Genomic DNA, 25,042 nt, shown 5'->3' on the forward strand with positions numbered 1-25,042 from the left:
TCAGATCAGTCTTGGTTCTGTGTACAGTATCACGATGCGGATCTGCGCATTGAGGCTCCGAGAACAACGAACGCTGCCAGATTCCATTTGCCTTTGTCAGAGAGGTGCAACACCTGGCGTCATGGTCTAGTTTGCTACTGTGCATACAACACCGTCACTCGTTCTCCGTGTAGCCAACGATTTGGAGAGCAGCTATGACGTTTCTGACGTTTTAAGGTCAGTAGTTATCCATTATCTTCGTGGCCTCTGTGACGTTATGTGCTCGTCACCAGTGAGACTGTGTTGAGAAAGCCGACCGGTTTAGCTGAGCGGTTCTAAGCGCTTCAATCTGGAGCCACGCGACCGCTACGGTCGCAGGTTCGAATCCTGTCTCGGGCGTGGATGTGTGTGATGTCCTTAGGTTAGGTAGGTTTAAGTAGTTCTAGAGGACTGATGACCTCAGATGTTAAGTACCATAGTGCTCAGAGCCATTTGAACCATTTAGTGTTGAGAAATAAATGTATACTATAGACATGAAGGATAAAGGTGTAGATTTTAATAAAATCTGTTTTATTTAAAAAGGTTTAATAGTTCTCACTTAAAAAATTCTAAGGCATTACTTTCCAACATGCTCTCGTACATTCAGCAGCGCGTAGGTAGCTCAGCTTTTTTTACTGGATTCTACAGCTGCTTCCTCCTCATTTAGCGGGTTTCAGCCTTTTAGACTCCCTCTTCGGCATCTCGATTCAGGCCTCGCACCACCAGCCCGCCGCTAAGATGGTGTGGCGGGCGGTTCATGAATTATGTAGCAGAATCGGCCATGCTTTCAGAGGAACCACCAGCTCCACTTACGGCGTGGAGGGAATCTTCTGCGCTGTAAAGAAATCGAGTTTAGGACTTGGAATTTCGTCGGTCAGCGTTTCAGTATGAATGAAGCCCTAGTTTATGCGTGATGAAGTAAAACGCGTTCTTGCTCGCTATTAAAACAGGGTACGCATCTAGGTGCAAAGTTCCAATTCATTTCGTGGCAATCACTGCTCTGCTTCTCGTTAGCTTGCAGCACACATTTATTCCAAGTTTTTAAGACATCAGTCGTGTTTTTCAAACACCCGCTGCACACACTACACACATATCCTTTCAGTTGACGTAAGAACTGTGACGATACACCTCCTTTTCCACTACATTCTTTGTGCGTTTCTAGTGATCTGTCTGTAAAAAAATTCGGTATCCGTCCATAATGAACTCAGAAAAATGAAAGGTGATTAGCATTTTCATCACATATCTTAGTCACACAGTTTTCCAATAAAATCCATTATACTCCGCAAATACAGAACCGACCCATACTTGTTTTATTCAAACAGTCATATACTGTACAGAATGCATTCTTTAATAGACATGGTTTTACTGACTATTTCAACAAGCGGGTTTTCGTTATATCTTTCGTTTCCATGAGTTTATTAAACAGTTTGTAAACTATTTAAATAGGTTCCAACAATGACCATGAATATTGTTTTTGATTATTATGCTTTTCACCGTTTTCTGTAGTAAAAATATTATGACCATATTTTACATGATCCCTACTAAAATAATATTTAAAAGAAAGACTCAGCGTACAAAGATACAGCTTGTAAGAACAAAATACTTCCTGTTGTACACATACAGTAGTCTATAACACGACATTTCCGCTTACGCTGATAGTCAATATTAATCCCTACTTTTTGTCTGTTTTTTTACACAATCTGTGGATTTATCATTCACATTCAGTGCGACAGTATTGCTTTCGGCCTTAAAACTCAATTTTATCGTCTTTTCTTTACGTTTAACTTATTAACCAGTTATGAATATTTCTGAAGGATTCATCTGCTTATTTGGCCGAACCATCATAATCACTTTGAATTTTTGGGGATGTCCAGTCATATATCTTCTAGCATACAAATAAAATCAACTGAATGGAGTTTGTTTCCTCTACCAGGGATTCCGATGATTTAATCGTAATTACAATGTTACTGTCATCCGCAAACTTTTTTCTCTGTGTCTAACTTTGTCTGAAAATAACTCATGCATATCAAGAACAATTGTGGTCCTAAGATACTATCCTGAGGCACATCTATATCGACGTATTTTGGAGCTGATAAATGTAATACTAAAAACTTCATTTCATTTGAGACTCGTACTATGTCTTTCTGATGTATCCTGTTTTACGGCCAAAATCGGAATGATTCATTTGCTACTCCTAATTCCCATAGATTGTTCAGAAGAGGTTGTGAGATGGCTAATTTTTCGTGCGGAAACTCTATCTGACTTAAGAACTTGTTGTGAAATGCACCTACCTCGTGTCTTGAGTCATGTAACTCCGCCAATGTCTCTCTATGTCTTTAAAATTACGTATGTTAATCTGATTTCTAGCCACAAGAAAAAATTAGTAGAATGATCAGCCACACATGTAGAGAGGGAGTAATCAGAAGAAATTTACATTTGAAATGTGTTTGTTTGAGAATCTACACAGCACATCAAACGTGTGACTACTTGGTGCAACACATACAAATACATTCAATGAGGCTGCTGCGTCAAATAAAACATTAAGTTACGCAAGTGAATATTACTACATATCCCCTTTATAGCCTTAATCTAACAGTCCGTACTACCCATGCACGATCCGTAATGAAAAAGAACTGTGAAATTACTCTTGGTACCACGCACGTGTGACTGCTTAATACCATTCTGGACTCCTAACAAAGAGTAGCCGGCTTACATACATTTTCGGGTTCCTTTTCACGTTGCCCACAAATTTTCCACGCCTCGGTGCAAAGATACGAGACAACACAGCCCTTAGAGCTAGTGATCAAACCCGTAACTCGCCTTAAAACTACATGCAAGAAGACCACACGACAAACGGAATTTTGCATATTTTTTTAATATTCATAGCTCGTAACTCAAACATCAGTCACCAAAAGTAGTTCATCGAGCTAGGTGGCGCAGTGGTTAGCACACTGGACTCGAATTCGGGAGGAGGTTGGTTCAAACACGCGTCTGACCACCCTGATTTAGGTTTTCCGTGATTTCCCTAAATCGCTTCAGGCAAATGCCGGGATGGTTCCTTTAAAATGGCGCGACTGCCTTCCTTCCCTAATCCGATGGGACTGATGACCTCGCTGTTTGATCCCCGCCCCCAAACCAACCAAACAACCAACGAAAAGCAGTTCGATGCATCTCTCAAAAATTCTCGATAAAGTCGACTTTGATGTTTACCGAGCGTCTTTAATACCATAAAGTATGTTTGGTCTCTCTTTCCCACGGGAAATGTGGCTCTTGGTACAATCTTACCTGCCACGTAAGATTCTTGGTTTCCATTCCCAGATGACCCAAATTTTTAAACATGAGTGCAAGTTCTAGGAAGGATAAAATACACAAAGACGGTAAATATTAGTAGCGCTCGCACCTGCATCGCTGATTCCAGTCTCGTTTGGGTCATTTTCTTCGTTCATTTCCAATACTTACGTCGTTCGAATACAAAATTCATCAAATATATTAACACGTACATAACAGTCATTTTTATGAAAAGTGAACTTATTATGTATAATTACACATCAGGCATAAAAATCCATTTTTCTTTTCAAATACAAGTTTTTAAGACACAAAAGAGTTAATGACATTAGCTGCCTGTGGACACTGATTTAAATAAATGGGGAAAGTTGAAAATTTGTGCCAGACCGGGATTCGAGCCCGTGTCTTCTGCTTATTAGGCATAGGCCTTGATCACTGCTCCAGGCAGACATCACAAGTGCGTGGATTACCTTCGCCCGTCTGCCGTCTAATCAAATTCTCGGCTTATCTGCACACTACTGATGCAGTGCCCTTGCGAATTACCGTCATTACTTACGGAATTTGGTCAGTTCCCCAAAGAGTTCAAGTGTGGTGTGCATTCGCCACAAAGTGTTCAATGACCTCGTCTCAGTTATATATGTGGTGTCCGTTCTTTTGGACACGTCTGAAAGAACAGATACCCCATTTATAATTAAGGTGAGAGCAGCTAATGATCACTTCAGTGAGGATGCATGTCATGTTCGAACTCTTATTGGAATCGGCGAGTGATGAGGATAATGGGCAAGGGACACTACACCAGTACTGTGTGAAGAAACTGAGAATTTGAATCAGACGGTAAACAGACTAGGACAGTCCATGAACTTGCGAAGGCTGCTGTACTTAGATGGCTCAGTTGTCAGCCATAAGCTTAGTAATCAGACGAACCAGGATCGAATACCGCTCTGGCACAAATTTTCAGCTTTCCCTATTGATTTAAATCACTGCCCACAGGCAAATAATGTCGTTAATTTTTTTGTGTCTTGACTCGTAGTTGTTGCAGGAACAAAACGTTGTCTATTCTTTCGGATATGTCTAAAAAAAAAACAGGCAGCACATTTAACAAAATTTAATTACTAATCTTCTCTAAAAGATTGTTAACAAGGATGGTCTGAAACCATTACAAAAAATTTTTTTGATCCTTAAGTATTTTGCGCTTCACAGAAATGCTCATGGAACATGCTCTTTTGTTTACAGATTTACTGCACCAGGAAATCGAACCCAGGCTGCATAGCTGGTAAGCGATCATTCTACCACTGAGCCATGCAGCCCATGGAAATATTTGTCTTGCTTTAAGATATTAAACACTCTTGGAAAATTTCTAGTCGATTTTCTTGAGAAGATTTGAGATTTCCTTCGAAATGCTCTGGGAGATTAGTATTTGAGCTAAGAACTGTACGCATCACAAATACAAAGAAATACAAAAATCCAACTGCCATGTGGTCATCTTGTGAGTTAACTACTGTATCTATGTGACCAGGCGAGATAAGGTGATAGTATCACTTTAAGCACACAGAAAGAGCGCCAAGCACGACAACGCAGACGCGGTTCAAAAAATGTAGTCAACAGTGACAAATGCTCCCAGATGTGTCTAGCAAAAAACTAATGACCCAAAACATTATGACCACCGTTCACCGCGAGGCTGAATACCTTATAGTGGAGTTACGCACACGTGACGCCGTAGTATACAGACGGAGGAGAGAGGGACGGGGAATCAATCAAACAACAACGCAGGTCGCAATGGGGAAATTCAGTGACGTAAGTGACTTTGATAAAGGTCAGTTTGATATGTCCCTCCGCCCGGGAAACACCAAAGCTGGTCGCTGTTCGAGTGCTACTGTCGTCAGCCTCTACGGAAAGCGAGTGAAACAGGATGGAGCCGGGACAAGGTCATGGGCGTCCATTCCTCATCAAACAAGTTGAAGGCTAGAGGCTTTCCCGATCAGTAAAGCGATTCAGGCGACGATCTCTGGCATATGTGACGACATAATGCAATGCTGGTGCAGTATGAAGATAGGGTACAAGGCAGATGCAGGCACAAGTGTTTCAGAGGACACAGTTCAACGCTTCCTGAACGTGGATGACACCCACGATTTCCCGTGTTACCGAACTACGCTGGTATGCTGAAAAGTATTGTCTCCGAATTTTTTAGTCCTTTATCAACATAGTTGAGGTAATACGTGTCATGCATGTTACTCGGCCGACTTTCCAGCTTCGCTAATGCAGGTTACTACCCTCGACCACTAGGTGACTCCGAATTGTAGCGCGTAACATGACGGTGTGTAACGTAACTACACTCCTGGAAATTGAAATAAGAACACCGTGAATTCATTGTCCCAGGAAGGGGAAACTTTATTGACACATTCCTGGGGTCAGATACATCACATGATCACACTGACAGAATCACAGGCACATAGACACAGGCAACAGAGCATGCACAATGTCGGCACTAGTACAGTGTATATCCACCTTTCGCAGCAATGCAGGCTGCTATTCTCCCATGGAGACGATCGTAGAGATGCTGGATGTAGTCCTGTGGAACGGCTTGCCATGCCATTTCCACCTGGCACCTCAGTTGGACCAGCGTTCGTGCTGGACGTGCAGACCGCGTGAGATGATGCTTCATCCAGTCCCAAACATGCTCAATGGGGGACAGATCCGGAAATCTTGCTGGCCAGGGTAGTTGACTTACACCTTCTAGAGCACGTTGGGTGGCACGGGATACATGCGGACGTGCATTGTCCTGTTGGAACAGCAAGTTCCCTTGCCGGTCCAGGAATGGTAGAACGATGGGTTCGATGACGGTTTGGATGTACCGTGCACTATTCAGTGTCCCCTCGACGATCACCAGTGGTGTACGGCCAGTGTAGGAGATCGCTCCCCACACCATGATGCCGGGTGTTGGCCCTGTGTGCCTCGGTCGTATGCAGTCCTGATTGTGGCGCTCACCTGCACGGCGCCAAACACGCATACGACCATCATTGGCACCAAGGCAGAAGCGACTCTCATCGCTGAAGACGACACGTCTCCATTCGTCCCTCCATTCACGCCTGTCGCGACACCACTGGAGGCGGGCTGCACGATGTTGGGGCGTGAGCGGAAGACGGCCTAACGGTGTGCGGGACCGTAGCCCAGCTTCATGGAGACGGTTGCGAATGGTCCTCGCCGATACCCCAGGAGCAACAGTGTCCCTAATTTGCTGGGAAGTGGCGGTGCGGTCCCCTACGGCACTGCGTAGGATCCTACGGTCTTGGCGTGCATCCGTGCGTCGCTGCGGTCCGGTCCCAGGTCGACGGGCACGTGCACCTTCCGCCGACCACTGGCGACAACATCGATGTACTGTGGAGACCTCACGCCCCACGTGTTGAGCAATTCGGCGGTACATCCACCCGGCCTCCCGCATGCCCACTATATGCCCTCGCTCAAAGTCCGTCAACTGCACATACGGTTCACGTCCACGCTGTCGCGGCATGCTACCAGTGTTAAAGACTGCAATGGAGCTCCGTATGCCACGGCAAACTGGCTGACACTGACGGCGGCGGTGCACAAATGCTGCGCAGCTAGCGCCATTCGACGGCCAACACCGCGGTTCCTGGTGTGTCCGCTGTGCCGTGCGTGTGATCATTGCTTGTACAGCCCTCTCGCAGTGTCCGGAGCAAGTATGGTGGGTCTGACACACCGGTGTCAATGTGTTCTTTTTTCCATTTCCAGGAGTGTATGTCGGCGGGTGGAAAACAGCGTCCAGTAATTCAGTTTCGAATTCGAAGAGTTCGTCCACACGTGAAGCATCCCCTCCTTCAGCATAACAAGGCAAGACCCCACACGAGCACTGTGACATCTTCAAGAATCCGATGCCTTCGATTCATTCTCATCGTTCCTCCTCCTTACAGTCCCGAGTAGGCCATATCCGATTTTCATCTATTCCCACACATTAAAGAACGTCTTTGAGGCCTTTACTTTGATAGTGACGAAGCGGTGCATGCAGAAGTGAGGTTTTGACTCCATCAATAAAGTCGAACATTCTATACTGATGGTGTCAGCGAACTGGTCTCTCTTTGGGGCGCAGCGTGTACGTCACCAGGGTGTCTATGCTCGGGATAAAAATGTAGACATGGAGAATAAAGATGTAGAATGTTAATTATGTTTGTTTTCTTTATAAAGTTTTAAGCGTTTTCACGTAAAACGTTTGGGGCATTACTGTTCAGCACGCCCTCGTACATCGCGAATTGTTATTTGAACGGACATAGGATCGCCGAGATTGGACAGTGGATCGGTGGACACGTATCACCTGGTCGGACGAATAACGATTCTTGATACACCAGGTCTCCATCTACATCTACATGTATACTCCGCTAGCCACCAAGCGGTGTGTGGCGGAGGGCACAATTCGCGCCAATGTCATATTCCCCCCCCCCCCCCCCCCCTGTTCCACTCACGGATCGCGCGAGGTAAAAACGACTGACGGAACGCCTTATCTTTGAACGGTGATCATTGAGAGATTTGAACGTTGGTGATAATACACTACTTTCCATTCAATGGACAAATATAATACTAGAACTGACATGTGATTACATTTTCACGCAATTTGGGTGCATAGATCCTGAGAAATCTGTACCCAGAACAACCACCTCTAGCCGTAATAACGGCTTTGATACGCCTGGGCATTGAGTCAAACAGAGCTTGGATGGCGTGTACAGGTACACCTGCCCATGCAGCTTCAACACGATACCACAGTTCAGTTCATCAAGAGTAGTGACTGGCGTATTGTGACGAGCCAGTAGCTCGGCCACAATTGACCACACGTTTTCAATTAGTCAGAGATCTGGAGAATGTGCAGGCCAAGGCAGCAGTTGAACATTTTCTGTATCGAGAAAGGTCCGTACAGGACCTGCTACGTGCGGTCGTGCATTATCCTGCCGAAATGTAGGGTTTCGCAGGGATCGAATGAAGGGTAGAGCCACGGGTCGTAACGCATCTTAAATGTAACGTCCACTGTTCAAAGTGCCGTCAATGCGAACAAGAGGTGACCGAGACGTGTAACCAATGGCACCCCATACCATCACGCTGGGTGATACGACAGTATGGCGATGACGAATACACGCTTCCAATGTGCGTTCACCGCGATGTCGCCAAACACGGATGCGACCACCATGATACTGTAAACAGAACCTGCATTCATCCGAAAAATGACGTTTTGCCATTCGTGCACCCAGGTTCGTCGTTGAGTACACCATCGCAGGCGCTACTGTCTGTGATGCAGCGGCAAGGGTAACTGCAGCCATGCTCTCCGAGCTGATAATCCATGCTGCTGCAAACGTCGTCGAACTGTTCGTGCAGATGGTTGTTGTCTCGCAAACGTCCCCATCAGCTGACTCAGAGATCGATATGTGGCTGCACGATCCATTACAGCCATGCGGATAAGATGCCTGTCATCTCGACTGATAGTGATACGAGGCCGTTGGGATCCAGCACGGCGTTCAGTATTACCCTCCTGAACCCACCGATTCCATATTCTGCTAACAGTCATTGGATCTCGAGCAACGCGAGGAGCAAAGTTGCGATACGATAAACCGCAATCACGATAGCCTACAATCCGACCTTTATCAAAGTCGGAAACGTGATGGTACGAATTTCTCCTCCTTTCACGAGGCATCACAACAACGTTTCACCAGGCAACGACGGTGAACTGCTGTTTGTGCATGAGAAATCGGTAGGAAACTTATCTCATGTCAGCACGTTGTAGGTGTCGCCACCGCCGCCAACCTTGTGTAAATGCTCTGAAAAGCTAATCATTTGAATATCACAGCATTTCCTTCCTGTCTGTTAAATTTCGCGTCCGTAGCACGTCATCTTCGTGGTGTAGCAATTTTAATGGCCAGTAGTGTAATATATCCTCTACATCCTCGTCGAAGATCGGATTTTGGAATTTAGTTAGCAGCCCCTTCCGTTTAGAGCGTCGTCTATCTGCAAGTGTGTCCACTTCAAACTATCTATGAGATATGTAACGCTCTCGCGATGGCTAAGTGTACCAACCACGAATCTTGCCGCTCTTCTTTGGACCTTCTCAATCTCTTGAATGAGACCCAACTGGTGATGGTCCCATACAGACGAACAATACTCTAAGACTGGACTAAATAACGTATTGTAAGCAATTTCCTTTGTAGAAGGATTGCATCGCTTCAGGATTCTACCAACAAACCTCAATCTAGAGTTCGCCTTGCCCGTTACTTGTGTAATCTGATCATTCCATTTGAGACCATTTGGTATAGTCACACCCAGATACTTGACGGATGTTACCGCTTCCAAAGACTGGGCATTTATTTTGTACTCGTACATTAATGGGGATTTTCGCCTTGTTGTACGCAGTAGGCTACACTTACTAATATTGAGAGATAACTTCCAGTCATTACACCACTCATTTATTCCCTGCATATCCTCATCGATTTGTTCACAACTTCCGTGTGGTACTACTTTCCTGTAGACTACAGCATCATCGGCAAACAGTCTAATGCCGCTGTCAATACCATCAACCAGATCGTTTACGTAAATCGTGAAAAACAGCGGACCTATTACGCTGCTCTGGGGCACACCTGAAGCTACGCTTGTTTCTGTTGAAGTCATCCCATTCAGGACAACATACTGCTCTCTGTCTGTTAGAAAATTTCTATCCAACCGCATGTGTCACCGGATAGAATGTAAGTGCGCACTTTTTGGAGCAAGCGACAGTGCGGAACTGAGTCGAACGCCTTTCGAAATTCGAGAAACATGGCATTAACCTGGGAGCCGGTATATAGAGACAGTCGATGGTCGTATGCGGGCGCGCCATCTTCCAGGCGATCGGCTACCTGCGGCATGCAGCGGTCGATAGGGGAAAGTACTATGTTATGGGGGACGTGAACATTGGCTACCACGGGACATGTGATTGTTTATCTCAATGCTAAGAGTTTGTTGCGGGGGGGGGGGGGGGGTTGATTTGGGGGAGGATACCAAACTTCGAGGTCATCAGTCTCATCAGATTAGGGAAGGATGGGGAAGGAAGTCGTCCGTGCCCTTTCAAAGGGACCATTCAGGCATTTGCCTGAAGCGATTTAGTGAAATCACGGAAAACCTAAATCAGGATGACCGGACGCGGGATTGGCCCGTCTTCCTACTGAATGCGAGTCCAGTGTGCTAACCAGTGAGCCAACTCACTCAGTCCATGTGGTTGTAATCGAAGGGACGATGAATGCTGTGGACTACATGAACATTACTGTGGACCAGCTGCACCCTTTCATGTTTGATGTCTTTCTCCACGACGATGGCATATTCCAACAAGATAACTCTCCATGCTACAGTGGCTTGAGGAGTATGTCTTGGCCACCAACTTTGCCTGATCTCAATCCGATGAAAGAAATTTGGGACGCAATCGCTCGTTATTACGCCCCCACCTGCCACTGGCCAATAATTCACGGAAATTACATGACCTGTGCGTATACTTCTGGTATCATCTTCCTCCGGAAATCCATCGAGGACTTATCGAATCCACGCCACGCTAATCACTGCTATGTTGTTGTTGTGGTCTTCAGTCCTGAGACTGGTTTGATGCAGCTCTCCATGCTACTCTATCCTGTGCAAGCTTCTTCATCTCCCAGTACCTACTGCAGCCTACATCCTTCTGAATCTGCTTAGTGTATTCATCTCTTGGTCTCCCTCTACGATTTTTACCCTCCACGCTGCCCTCCAGTACTAAATTGGTGATCCCTTGAAGCCACAGAACATGTCCTACCAACCGCTCTCTTCTTCTAGTCAAGTTTTGCTACAAACTTCTCTTCTCCCCAATCCTATTCAGTACTTCCTCATTAGTTATGCGATCTATCCATCTAATGTTAAGCATTCTTCTGTAGCACCACATTTCGAAAGCTTCTATTCTCTTCTTGTCCAAACTATTTATCGTCCTTGTTTCACTTCCATACATGGCTACACTCCATACAAATATTTTCAGAAACGACTTCCTGACACTTCAATCAATACTCGATGTTAACAAATTTCTCTTCTTCAGAAACGCTTTCCTTGCCATTGCCAGTCTACATTTTATATCCTCTCTACTTCGACCATCGTCAGTTATTTTGCTCCCCAAATAGCAAAACTCATTTACTACTTTAAGCGTCTCATCTCCTAATCTAATTCCCTCAGCATCACCCGACTTAATTCGACTACATTCCATTATCCTCGTTTTGCTTTTGTTCATGTTCATCTTATATCCTCCTTTCAATACCCTGTCCATTCCGTTCAACTGCTCTTCCAAGTCCTTTGGTGTCTCTGACAGAATTACAACGTCATCGGTGAACCTTAAATTTTTTATTTCTTCTCCATGGATTTCAATACGTACTCCGAACTTTTCTTTTGTTTCCTTTACTGCTTGCTCAATATACAGATTGAATAGCATCGGGGATAGGCTACAACCCTGTCTCACTCAGTTCCCAACCACTGCTTCCCTTTCATGCCCCTCAATTCTTATAACTGCCATTTGGTTTCTGTACAAATTGTAAATAGCCTTTGGCTCCCTGTATTTTACCCCTGCCACCTTCAGAATTTGAAAGAGAGTATTCCAGTCAACATTGTCAAAAGCTTTCTCTAAGTCTACTAATGCTAGAAACGTAGGTTTGCCTTTCCTTAATATTTCTTCTAAGATAAGTCGTAGGGTCAGTATTGCCTCACGTGTTCCAACATTTGTACGGAGTCCAAACTGATCTTCCCCGAGGTCGGCTTCTACCAGTTTTTCCATTCGTCTGTAAAGAATTCGCGTTAGTATTTTGCAGCTGTGACTTATTGAACTGCTATATTGCGTTCCAAAGTTGACGAACACACTACTGAGCAAGTGGTCAAAATGTTTTAGCTCACCAAAGTGGTAGTGTTTTTTGTTTAGTAACTTAATGCTAGTAGTTTTAAGAATCGCCTCCGCAGTAAGTTGCTTAGACTTCCTGCAGTGGTATTCTTTGTCTCCGTGTCGGTGCCTCTCTCGCCACGTAGCGCCACATCCCAAGAATAGCCGTGTTCGGCGGCAGGCGGCGCGCGCGAACTCGTTTAAAATTTCAGACCGGAAGCGGAGCCGCGGCGTGCATTATTTACTGGAGGTGACAGCCAGGCGTCGCTTCTGTCGCCTACCGCCCCCTCTCCTTCTGCCATCGGACGCCGGGCTAAACGCCCCGGGTGGAGACACTAGCATGCCCACGAGCCCTCGACAGTCGCGTTGCTCGCTACGTGTCTCGAATACTCCGGGTCTCCTACAGAAAGCGTCGCCTGCTCTGTAGCTTGCAGTCGCTCCCTCTGCCTTCCGCCGCGGGAAACACTTGCTACTTATCGGCGCGTCGTGTTCGCCCGGAAGTGTCAACTGCATAAAACTGAATATCTGTTTATACAGCGCGTGGAAGTCGATATCTCCCACCATACCAGGGAGGCTTACATTGTCTCTATCGTTCGTTCAAGTCTATCGTCGCGCGGCGTTCTCCAGAGGCCCGTTTGCTGAAACTTGGACCTCTGGAGTGCAAACACATCGGCCCGGATCACCATCTTCTGGTAGATGATAAGAGCCGAACTCATAAACAGGTTAACGCGGGCAAACAAGTTATAAAATGCAAGCAGAATACAGGTTTAGAATATCACGCAAGGATTGCATTTTGTATTAAAACAGGGATCTAGAAACGGCGGAGAGGCTTCGTCCCGCCGTAGTTCTCAGTGGTTCACAACCTCACAACAGGCCACATTAGTCCATCCACCCCACCGCCGCCACACACCGAACTCAGGGTAATTGTGCGGTTCGGCCCCCAGCTGGTGGCGCTGGCCTGAACTGCTGCGTGGTTTATTTTTCCGTAGTCGCAAATGAGTCCATTGCAAAGAAATAGGTGCTGAGAGTGCACCATCATTTGGCCCCGACCAAACACGCATTGCGATCTGTAAGGAAGTATCAGCAGCTCTTCATTCACTTCAAACATTTAAAAAGTGTTTCCTCTTGAACTTCAACGGAAACTCTTATAAATACTTGTACTTCTAAATTTTCATTACTGTGATGCTATTCTTCGAGGACTTTGGTATGAGAGCTCATGGCCATTGGAACTGGTGATGAAAGTTCGTGCGCTACACTTTCGTTCTTTCGACTATATAACTCCTGCATACGAACAATTGTCATGGTTACCTAGATATACCCGTAGACTAGCAATTCTAATACTGTCCAAAACGTAGAGCCACAAGTATACATAAAAGCTGAAAACGTTTTGTAGTAGGTTTTGATATACTCGTACACAATTTCTTGTCCAATGTATGAGAGGCCCTGAAGACCCTAATCTAGTCAGGCTTAATAAGTACATACAATAAATAATCGATTGAGTAAATGTAAGCAACAAGAATAAATAATTATAAACGTTAATGGAGTCACCGAAAATGCCAAAGATACTAACAAAACGAACGGTTTTGATGACATTTACATTATAGAGATACAACTATTCTTTGTACATAACAGCTTCAGGTAACATACATATTATGTTGCCTTGTTATGACAACACTACATAATTAACTCTTTCAGTTATATTGTTCGCGACAGTTTTAAAATCAGATAATGATTGGGGACGGGGAGGGGGGGGGGTAAATAAACTGTTATACTACGCATGGATCTGATAAAGTTTAGGGAGCTGTACTAGGTTAAAGTGAGGAAAGATTTCCGTTTATTTTTGTTGTTATTGGTCTGGTGAATCTAATAAAACATGTCCCAGATGTGTATCTGCAGTAGTTTTCAGGAACATCCAGAGAATATGAATTCACGTGTGTTATGGTATTAATAAATGCAAATGGTTCAAATGGCTCTGAGCACTATAGGACTTAACTTCTGAGGTCCTCAGTCCCCTAGAACGTAGAACTACTTAAATCTAGATAACCTAAGGACATCACATACATCCATACCCGAGGCAGGATTCGAACCTGCGACCGTAGCTGTCGCGCGGTTCCGGACTAAAGCGCCTAAAACAGCTGGGCCACCACGGACAGCTAATAAATGCAGATTACCTGACACATTCACACAGTTTCAGTTAACGTTATTACCATCATTTTTCCAAAATTAAATTCTCTACAACTTCTGTTGAAAAATTTGTGCAATTGTCTGGAATTAAAAAAGCAAATTTAGCCAAGTAATTAATCAATTAAAAATTTTAAGAAATTACTACTTCGCTTCACTGGATGTTCTGGAAAACTATTGTAGATACCAGTGTGGGTAATGTTTTATTAAATACACCAGACCAGTAACGACAATATAAATGGAAATCGTGATTTACTTTAACCTCGCACAGTTTTGCGATAGCTTCATACTGGCGAAGTTGCTAAATCTCAGGCAGAATCTTTTATTAGCTGTGACTCCATAACTAAACATTTGCGGACTTATGTTTATATGCACTTTTTTCTTTAGTTCTACTTGTAGAGTAGCGTATTAAAACACTTGCATATCTTCGTGAATCACCCTGTATACTTTCCTTACCGCATCACGCATCCGAAGCGCAACTAAATGGCATTCGGTCTCTGAATGGGCAATGGTCATAATGTTTTATTTCTTCAGAGTAGATACACGAAGAACCTGAGAGATTTCACGTGTGGACTATGTCTTTCGAAATCACAGAGTACAGCTAGTAGGGAAAGAAGCGAATATGCTCTGTTAACTAGTCATTGTCCAGACAGCCCACAAGTCCAGTGCAGATCAGTGTTAATTGCTCTTCACAACCGTTGCGCGGGCGTTTATCGACGTCCCACGTGTGGCTGTTATAAATATCGAGCATTCATTATCTAGTGCAACAGGAGTCATCTAAGCAAAGTGTATCTCCAGGAAGGTGAGAACTGTCCACAAGGCACTGCCCCAAAAAAAGCGATCTCTCATATCAACCACAGTTGAAGATTACTCTTTTTTTAGTGTTACGAATGTAAATGCTGTTTCCTTATTACTTTCAGCGGAGTGCAATGCGTGACACCCATTTAACATGCACCTCTACCAGTCCTGATCTAAGGCACCTCATCCACACTGCTTCTTAGTTGGTAGCCTGTACAGTTCGTTATTCTTCTCGGTCCTTGTAGTAGCACTAACCCCGCTTTCATTAACTGTAAAGTGCAAACTAAAGAGATGACTGAGAAAGAAGCCTATAGAAACGTAGAAATATAGAGAGATGTGTCAATGAGATACTGAGATGTAGTTAATTTGGTAATAAACAGTGCAATTAAGACATATTTTCGAGAACGTGGGGGACTGTAGACACGCGAACTTGAAAAACTACCACAACATACTCTCCAGCGATAAGGTGAATTTATAATTGTTAAAAAAAGGTCGACCCCTAGCAAAGACTCTACAACTTCAGACATTATTCAGCACGGATCATTTTGCAGTTTAGTCTTGTATCGTGGGTGAAAAATAAAAATCGAGAACTTTGGAAGGAAAACCGGAAGTACTGTAGTGTTATCAAAGCTTGATGTTAATACTACGGTGCTGCCCAGAACTTTTCTAAAACCTTGGCTCACCGATCATAAGATTATTAGAACTATTATTAAAAGTTCAAGAGACTTAGTTCAATTGCAGTTATCTAGTTCCTTCTGATCACAATCGGTATTGTGAACAGTCCTAAATGTGACTGTGGCTACGAATGTAATTGTGGTAAATTCAAAAAGGGTATGCAAATTACTTCTCCCTGGGCGCCAAAACTGTGAGAAATAGGAATTTTTAGTGGAGATTTAGGGAAAAATTATTTTATCTCTTATTTTCTGTTCATACACAATATTTTCTAATTCTTATATGTGAAAGACCAATAGCCGCCTGGAGTGACCGCGTAGTTTGAGGCGCCATGTAACGCACTGCGTGGCCCCTCTCCCCGGAGGTTCGAGTCCTCCCTCGAGCATGGGGGTGTGTGCCGTTCTTAGCATAAGTTAGTTTAAGTTAGTTTAAGTAGTGTGTAAGTCTAGGGACCGATGACCTCAGCAGTTGGGTCCCTTAGGAATTCACACACTTTTGAATATTTTAAAATACAAATACTCGCATAAGGTTTTCATCTATTTGTTGAAAGGTTACGTTCAACTAACTGAATAATGACATATACTTCATCGGCAAAACATTTGCACGATCAGATGTGATATGATTACTGGATACACGCACAAGTTAACGTAGTTTAGGAGAAACACGGGTAAGCTCTCGAGAAACTGGTAATCTGCACTTAGGAAATCCTCTACCGTATCCGCTACAGCAGCGTTTCCATTACAGAACCTGTAAGAACCAAAATTTCGGCATACTCAACACTTGTAAATACATTCACATCTTCACTACCGAAGACTCGACATATATATATAAACATATTCCAATTACTAAGATAGTACAAACAATGAAAATAATCCTTTTTGTATAAACATATGTATGTAATGGCACATTCAAACAATTTGATTGATTGATACTTTTTGGTTATCCACCTTTTCTTCAGTCTATATTAACAAAACAGACACTCCACAATGAAGAAATCTATACAGCTACTCTGTGGCTTAACATTTAACAGCCTGTTACTATGTGCTGTGCCATAAAAGAAAACTTGTAGCTCGTCATATTGGAGTCACTTATCCCTTTTACGTAATTTATGAAGAACATTCCCAATACCCTGCAACAGGTGGTCAATGTCCTTAATGAGGATGGCTATTGCTGAGTTAGCTAAATTGCATGTGTTGTAGGCATTTATATGTTTCACATCCTGCGACATGGTCATGGGTTAAACATAGATCCAGAAAAATTTTTTAAAAATAAAAAGAATTCTCTTATTTCCCGTCAATAACCGATTTCGGTCATCAACGACCATCTTCAAAAATTTATTTATGTGTCTGTTGTATGTTTTTGGGAAATCTTGGCTCAATTTGGCCTCCGTAGAGGGTTTTACGTGTTCTATACATTATTTTGTAAATGTGTGATTGTGTGTGTTTGCCTCGCTGTGTATCTGTGTGGTCTCAGTATGTCTCGCAGTGCGTCCTTATTTGATATATCACTCTAATTGTTCGTATTTGGTGTTTAAGAGCAGCAAAATAGAACAACACTACATAAGATTCAGAAACAAAATGTTGTAGTTCTCGTGTTGTGACAATGATAAACAGAGAAATGTCACCTTGTAATAAGACATTGTTGAGTATCCATTTCATTTGGTAAATTACGATTTTCAGAGCAGGTAGTCTAAAATAAAAATAATATTGCGTTTGTGTTCAATAAATGCGGTAGCTACTGGCAGAATCGAATATTCAGTAATTACTAGTACACCGAATTGTGCCTAGAGAAAGAGAGAGAGAGAGGAAACAGCGTGTCATGTGGTCGCCGTGAGCTGATGAGATTCACTGCAAGTTCGCCGAAAACACGGTCCGTGGGACGAGGCGGCGGCTGGGGGGAATGTGACGTAACGCCAAACGCAGGCTGTCGAGTATCGACCGAACATTATCGACAGTGTCGTGTAGTGGCCGGGGTGGGGGCAGGGGTGCAGTCACTCAGCGAGGTGTGGGTGGGGTGGGGGTGGCGCCGGAGCAGACGTGAGCTGGCGCGGCCCACCTGCACGTGACCCACGACAAGTTGCTTTCAACGGCTTCACTCGAGGCGAGGTAACGTGAAATCGCAGACACGCGCCCGCCCGACGCAGCTGACGTCAGCCAGCACACTGTCTTGGCCAATATCTGTCCTGCTGGTAACGACCGGGCACAGGGAAGATGGCGTCCTGACCCCTGCTCCCTCCCCCCTGCTCCTGGTGTTGCCCGCTCTAATGGAGTCAAGACGGCCAGGCTTTCCAACAACATTCCTGTCACTTTCTTGCAGCAAAACGCCGTAGTCTCTTGTATCACCTCGTTTTTCCAAAGAAATACGTTTTTCGAATTTATGTCAGTCTTTGACCGCACGAACTTTCCATCTGAATAATAGTTTAGATCACTTATGATCATCTTCAGATCAGGCTCGCAAAGACAATATATAAGTCGTAGCAGTGTAACTTGATAATACAAATACTAGTAACTAGCTTAGCGCCCGCTGGTCCGCTCGTGTTGACCGTATGGCCAGCACAGATTTTTCTTTTCTTTAACCGATTTTTTTATGTTTTCCACAAAGCGCAACACCTAAACATATCACGCTGATTAATGCCATAGAAGCATGGTCTTTTCCGAAGGTTCTTCTGACGAAAAAGCGATTCTGGTAGCTGGAGTCCAAGGTCCTTTTTAACCATGTCTTTTGCGTTCTTGTGGTGATATATAAGTAGGAACTTTCATTCCCTAACGCAAATTTCTTTACATCCAACAGCGAAGTGAAATAGAGTACCAATTTCCATAGATTTAGCTTTAAATTTTGTTATATAACGAAATACACTCCTGGAAATTGAAATAAGAACACCGTGAATTCATTGTCCCAGGAAGGCGAAACTTTATTGGCACATTCCTGGGGTCAGATACATCACATGATCACACTGACAGAACCACAGGCACATAGACACAGGCAACAGAGCATGCACAATGTCGGCACTAGTACAGTGTATATCCACCTTTCGCAGCAATGCAGGCTGCTATTCTCCCATGGAGACGATCGTAGAGATGCTGGATGTAGTCCTGTGGAACGGCTTGCCATGCCATTTCCACCTGGCGCCTCAGTTGGACCAGCGTTCGTGCTGGACGTGCAGACCGCGTGAGATAACGCTTCGTCCAGTCCCAAACATGCTCAATGGGGGACAGATCCGGAGATCTTGCTGGCCAGGGTAGTTGACTTACACCTTCTAGAGCACGTTGGGTGGCACGGGATACATGCGGACGTGCATTGTCCTGTTGGAACAGCAAGTTCCCTTGCCGGTCTAGGAATGGTAGAACGATGGGTTCGATGACGGTTTGGATGTACCGTGCACTATTCAGTGTCCCCTCGACGATCACCAGTGGTGTACGGCCAGTGTAGGAGATCGCTCCCCACACCATGATGCCGGGTGTTGGCCCTGTGTGCCTCGGTCGTATGCAGTCCTGATTGTGGCGCTCACCTGCACGGCGCCAAACACGCATACGACCATCATTGGCACCAAGGCAGAAGCGACTCTCATCGCTGAAGACGACACGTCTCCATTCGTCCCTCCATTCACGCCTGTCGCGACACCACTGGAGGCGGGCTGCACGATGTTGGGGCGTGAGCGGAAGACGGCCTAACGGTGTGCGGGACCGTAGCCCAGCTTCATGGAGACGGTTGCGAATGGTCCTCGCCGATACCCCAGGAGCAACAGTGTCCCTAATTTGCTGGGAAGTGGCGGTGCGGTCCCCTACGGCACTGCGTAGGATCCTACGGTCTTGGCGTGCATCCGTGCGTCGCTGCGGTCCGGTCCCAGGTCGACGGGCACGTGCACCTCCCGCCGACCACTGGCGACAACATCGATGTACTGTGGAGACCTCACGCCCCACGTGTTGAGCAATTCGGCGGTACGTCCACCCGGCCTCCCGCATGCCCACTATACGTCCTCGCTCAAAGTCCGTCAACTGCACATACGGTTCACGTCCACGCTGTCGCGGCATGCTACCAGTGTTAAAGACTGCGATGGAGCTCCGTATGCCACGGCAAACTGGCTGACACTGACGGCGGCGGTGCACAAATGCTGCGCAGCTAGCGCCATTCGACGGCCAACACCGCGGTTCCTGGTGTGTCCGCTGTGCCGTGCGTGTGATCATTGCTTGTACAGCCCTCTCGCAGTGTCCGGAGCAAGTATGGTGGGTCTGACACACCGGTGTCAATGTGTTCTTTTTTCCATTTCCAGGAGTGTATTTTCTTAAAAATTTTCATTCCCCATTTCACCCCTTAAGGGTTTAATTTCCAAAAACAGTGAAAGACGTATGTTTTATTTCTAATAGAGAAGTCAAATATAAATTTTCAAAGACTTAGCTTCAAAAACGATTTCATAATGAAATATTTCCTTAAAAACTTTCATCCCCATAGGGGTTGCATTTTCCAGAAACAGTGATACACGTATGCTTTATTGCTTTATTTCTAACAGAGAAGTCAAATCTAAATTTTCATACACTGTTTCAAAATGATTGCCTAGTTAAATATTTCCATAAAAACTTCCATTCCCCCATTTCATCCCCATAGGGGATGAGAAGCCAAATACAAATTTTCTTAGGTTTAGTTTTGAAAATGATTTCATTATGACATATTTTAATAATAATTGTCATCCACTATTTGACCCTCTTAACGGTTGAATTTCCATTCGAGAAGTCAAACACCTGTTTTCGTATATGTAGCTTTAGAAATGCTTTACTTTAATAATGATTTATTTTTAAAAAATCTTCCCGTCCTTTTACCCCCTTAGTGGTTCAATTTCCAAAAATGCTCAAACACAGTTTTCGTAATTTTAGTTTCACCACTGCCCTAATAGTAACATATTTTCAAAAAAAACATTACATTCTACCCTACTTCGCCAGCTTAGGGATGGAACTTCGAAAAATCTTTTCTTACATGTCGCCTACAGTATAAGGTCAACATCTTCTCCAAATGTCAGGTTACTGTCCACAGCAGTTTGGGCTGGGCTATTATGAGTCAGGCATTTCGGACATGGCCTTTTTATAAATAGATAAAACGTAATATAATGGCATAAGAAGCAGATAAATATAATCGTAGGGCAACAAATCTATGTTAATAAGTTAGCATAAAATCATAGAATCTGTAGCTAAGAACAGAAGCGTCAAATAATATAAAACATGGTATCTGAAAGACAAACAACAGTCAGTGACCTATATTGACGGGAAACGTGGGCGCAGCCTTAAGTATAGCGTGCCGACGTCACCCCAATCGCATTCGTCTATGAAACGTATTTTCGTTTTTTGACGATGACGCTCTTGGCTTCAAATTTTACATTGTTTGCACCACTTAAGTAACACAATTATGTTGCAGTTACTGCTTATGTTCTGTTTCTACGTGTTAGGTAAATGCTACAACCGATATTTTTATTATGCTGCACTGCTGCCATTCATATTCCTGCACATTTTTTCTGTTTTTCAAGATGACCTGAAGATGATGATATTCGATCGGAACTAACATCAAACCAAAAATCCCGTGTATCAAACACATACAAATTCGACAAATACGCTCACTGGATCCCTGTATTACTCATTGCTACCATGACACATGTCAGTATAAACACATTACCAGTGAAGTACTGCAATACTACAATTGAATTATTGACAGAAATAAATATGACTGACGCATTAGCAATGATACTACAAATGAAATGAAGTTTCATAATAACCACTACAATAGTTATTAGCGAAACGGCAACAACAAGGAGTATGAAACAAAACTGTGACTAGACTAAAGATCTCTTTGTAGAGAGGATGTAACTTACTACATTGCAGGCAAACTCATCAAGAGATGCAGCTTCAGGTGTCCTCCAAAGAAGTCTGTTGTAATCTTTGCTATTGTGTATTAACGAATATTTATGGGGAATACCAATGGGCTGAGACATCGATGAGGATTTGAACTGAGGAAGGAGGCATGCGAGGGAGGTCTGTGTCAGTGTGGCTTAGCGGTCAACGCGTCTGCCTAGTGATCACGGGAACTGGGTTCAAATCCTGGCCATCGTACAAATTTTCATTCGTCACTTTAGTCTGCATATACACTCCTGGAAATGGAAAAAAGAACACATTGACACCGGTGTGTCAGACCCACCATACTTGCTCCGGACACTGCGAGAGGGCTGTACAAGCCATGATCACACGCACGGCACAGCGGACACACCAGGAACCGCGGTGTTGGCCGTCGAATGGCGCTAGCTGCGCAGCATTTGTGCACCGCCGCCGTCAGTGTCAGCCAGTTTGCCGTGGCATACGGAGCTCCATCGCAGTCTTTAACACTGGTAGCATGCCGCGACAGCGTGGACGTGAACCGTATGTGCAGTTGACGGACTTTGAGCGAGGGCGCATAGAGGGCATGCGGGAGACCGGGTGGACGTACCGCCGAATTGCTCAACACGTGGGGCGTGAGGTCTCCACAGTACATCGATGTTGTCGCCAGTGGTCGGCGGAAGGTGCACGTGCCCGTCGACCTGGGACCGGACCGCAGCGACGCACGGATGCACGCCAAGACCGTAGGATCCTACGCAGTGTCGTAGGGGACCGCACCGCCACTTCCCAGCAAATTAGGGACACTGTTGCTCCTGGGGTATCGGCGAGGACCATTCGCAACCGTCTCCATGAAGCTGGGCTACGGTCCCGCACACCGTTAGGCATGGGCGCTAATGACCATAGAAGTTTTGCGCCCTAAAACCACAAACCAAAAAAAAAAAAAAAAAAAAAACACCGTTAGGCCGTCTTCCGCGCACGCCCCAACATCGTGCAGCCCGCCTCCAGTGGTGTCGCGACAGGCGTGAATGGAGGGACGAATGGAGACGTGTCGTCTTCAGCGATGAGAGTCGCTTCTGCATTGGTGCCAATGATAGTCGTATGCGTGTTTGGCGCCGTGCAGGTGAGCGCCACAATCAGGACTGCATACGACCGAGGCACACAGGGCCAACACCCGGCATCATGGTGTGGGGAGCGATCTCCTACACTGGCCGTACACCACTGGTGATCGTCGAGGGGACACTGAATAGTGCACGGTACATCCACACCGTCATCGAACCCATCGTTCTACCATTCCTAGACCGGCAAGGGAACTTACTGTTCCAACAGGACAATGCACGTCCGCATGTATCCCGTGCCACCCAACGTGCTCTAGAAGGTGTAAGTCAACTACCCTGGCCAGCAAGATCTCCGGATCTGTCCCCCATTGAGCATGTTTGGGACTGGATGAAGCGTCGTCTCACGCGGTCTGCACGTCCAGCACGAACGCTGGTCCAACTGAGGCGCCAGGTGGAAATGGCATGGCAAGCCGTTCCACAGGACTACATCCAGCATCTCTACGATCGTCTCCATGGGAGAATAGCAGCCTGCATTGCTGCGAAAGGTGGATATACACTGTACTAGTGCCGACATTGTGCATGCTCTGTTGCCTGTGTCTATGTGCCTGTGGTTCTGTCAGTGTGATCATGTGATGTATCTGACCCCAGGAATGTGTCAATAAAGTTTCCCCTACCTGGGACAATGAATTCACGGTGTTCTTATTTCAATTTCCAGGAGTGTACATCATAGACATTTCAGATTTGAAAAAGTATTTGGAACCATAGTGCTGCATTTGCTTATAGCACTTATGTCTGCGGTTCAAGGAGGATCCTTCGTTTTGTTCGATACTGAGGTGTTATTCCAATACAGTGGGAGAGCCTCTTAATGCCGTTTGAGTTTAGGGATAATACCATGTGGACTGAGGCATCAATGGGAGTTTGGATTGACGAGGGAGGCGGCCTAGAGTAGTCCAGGCAGTTGTGCAAGCCAACTGTGCCACGATGGGGTAGTGGTTAGCGCATCTGCCTAATGAGCAAGAGCTCTGGTCTCGAATTCCGGTCATCGTAGAAATTTTCATTCGTCACTTCAGTCTGTATAAATACGTCATGTATGTTACTGACTTACAGACAATATTAATAGTAACTCTTGCGCAAGTGATGCAGCTATCTATAATGAAGTTCTATCAAAGATAGTTGCACAAATATCCGTCACATCTTGAAAAGTTTCAGAAAATGTGCAAATATAGTAATTTACTTTAAATAATCATAAATGTAAATGTCGCCTTTGCAAAACACATCTAGTACAATACTGATAAGCCATAAGTGGAAGCAACCAACTCATATAAATAACTAGGTACAGATATTTGTGGGTATATGAAACTGAGTTATCACCCAGGCTCAGTCGTATGTAAAGCACATGACACACACAGGCTAAGTCGAAAGACACTGGGAAAATACAGTAAGTCCACATAAGAGATTTGCTTGCAAACACCCGTGTGATGCATCCTGCAATATTTCTCAAATGTGCGGGACCCATGTCAGATAGGATTAACATGAGTTACTGAACGCAAACAAATATGGGCAGCACGAATGCTTAATTCGCGGAAAAGTGTCATAGAAATAGTGAAAAGCCTGTACTTTCGAAGGCTTGAAGACATGCTCCGCTGGCCGATGTGGCCGAGCGGTTCTAGGCGCTTCAGTCCGGAACCGCGCTGCTGCTACTGTCGCAGGTTCGAATCCCGCCTCGGGCATGGATGTGTGTGATGTCCTTAGGTTAGTTACGTTTAAGTAGTTCTAAGTCTAGGGGACTGATGACCTCATATGTTAAGTTCCATAGTGCTTAGAGACATTTGAACCATTTCTGAAGACATGCTCCAACTAAATGAAAACACTGCATACTTAGTTTCAAAAATCTTTATTATTTGAGGAATCTAAGCTACGTATAGCGTTAGTAGTGACCGTGACGATGATAAGATCAGACTTCCGAAAAGCTGTCGGCGACAATTGAACTAATATACAGTTAAATGTCGAAAACAAGCCGGCAACTAACTCTTAATGAGTAAAAAGTCAAGATACCCAATATTTACGAAAAGTAAAAATGCAGTAACGTCTGAATAAAAATTTTATAAGTCACAACTAATGTTAGTCGCGTTATCCAAATATGTTGTGCAGCATATGGATAGTGGTGATGCAGATTCCGCAACTGCAGTATTGATTCTGAATAAAATACCTGCACCAGTTGCACTTTTCTTTTTATTTGAGAAACCACGACCGATTTCGGTCCCCAACAACAATGTCCAGTG

Source organism: Schistocerca cancellata, chromosome 5 (genome assembly GCF_023864275.1).
Source record: "Schistocerca cancellata isolate TAMUIC-IGC-003103 chromosome 5, iqSchCanc2.1, whole genome shotgun sequence".
Lineage (NCBI taxonomy): Eukaryota > Metazoa > Arthropoda > Insecta > Orthoptera > Acrididae > Schistocerca > Schistocerca cancellata.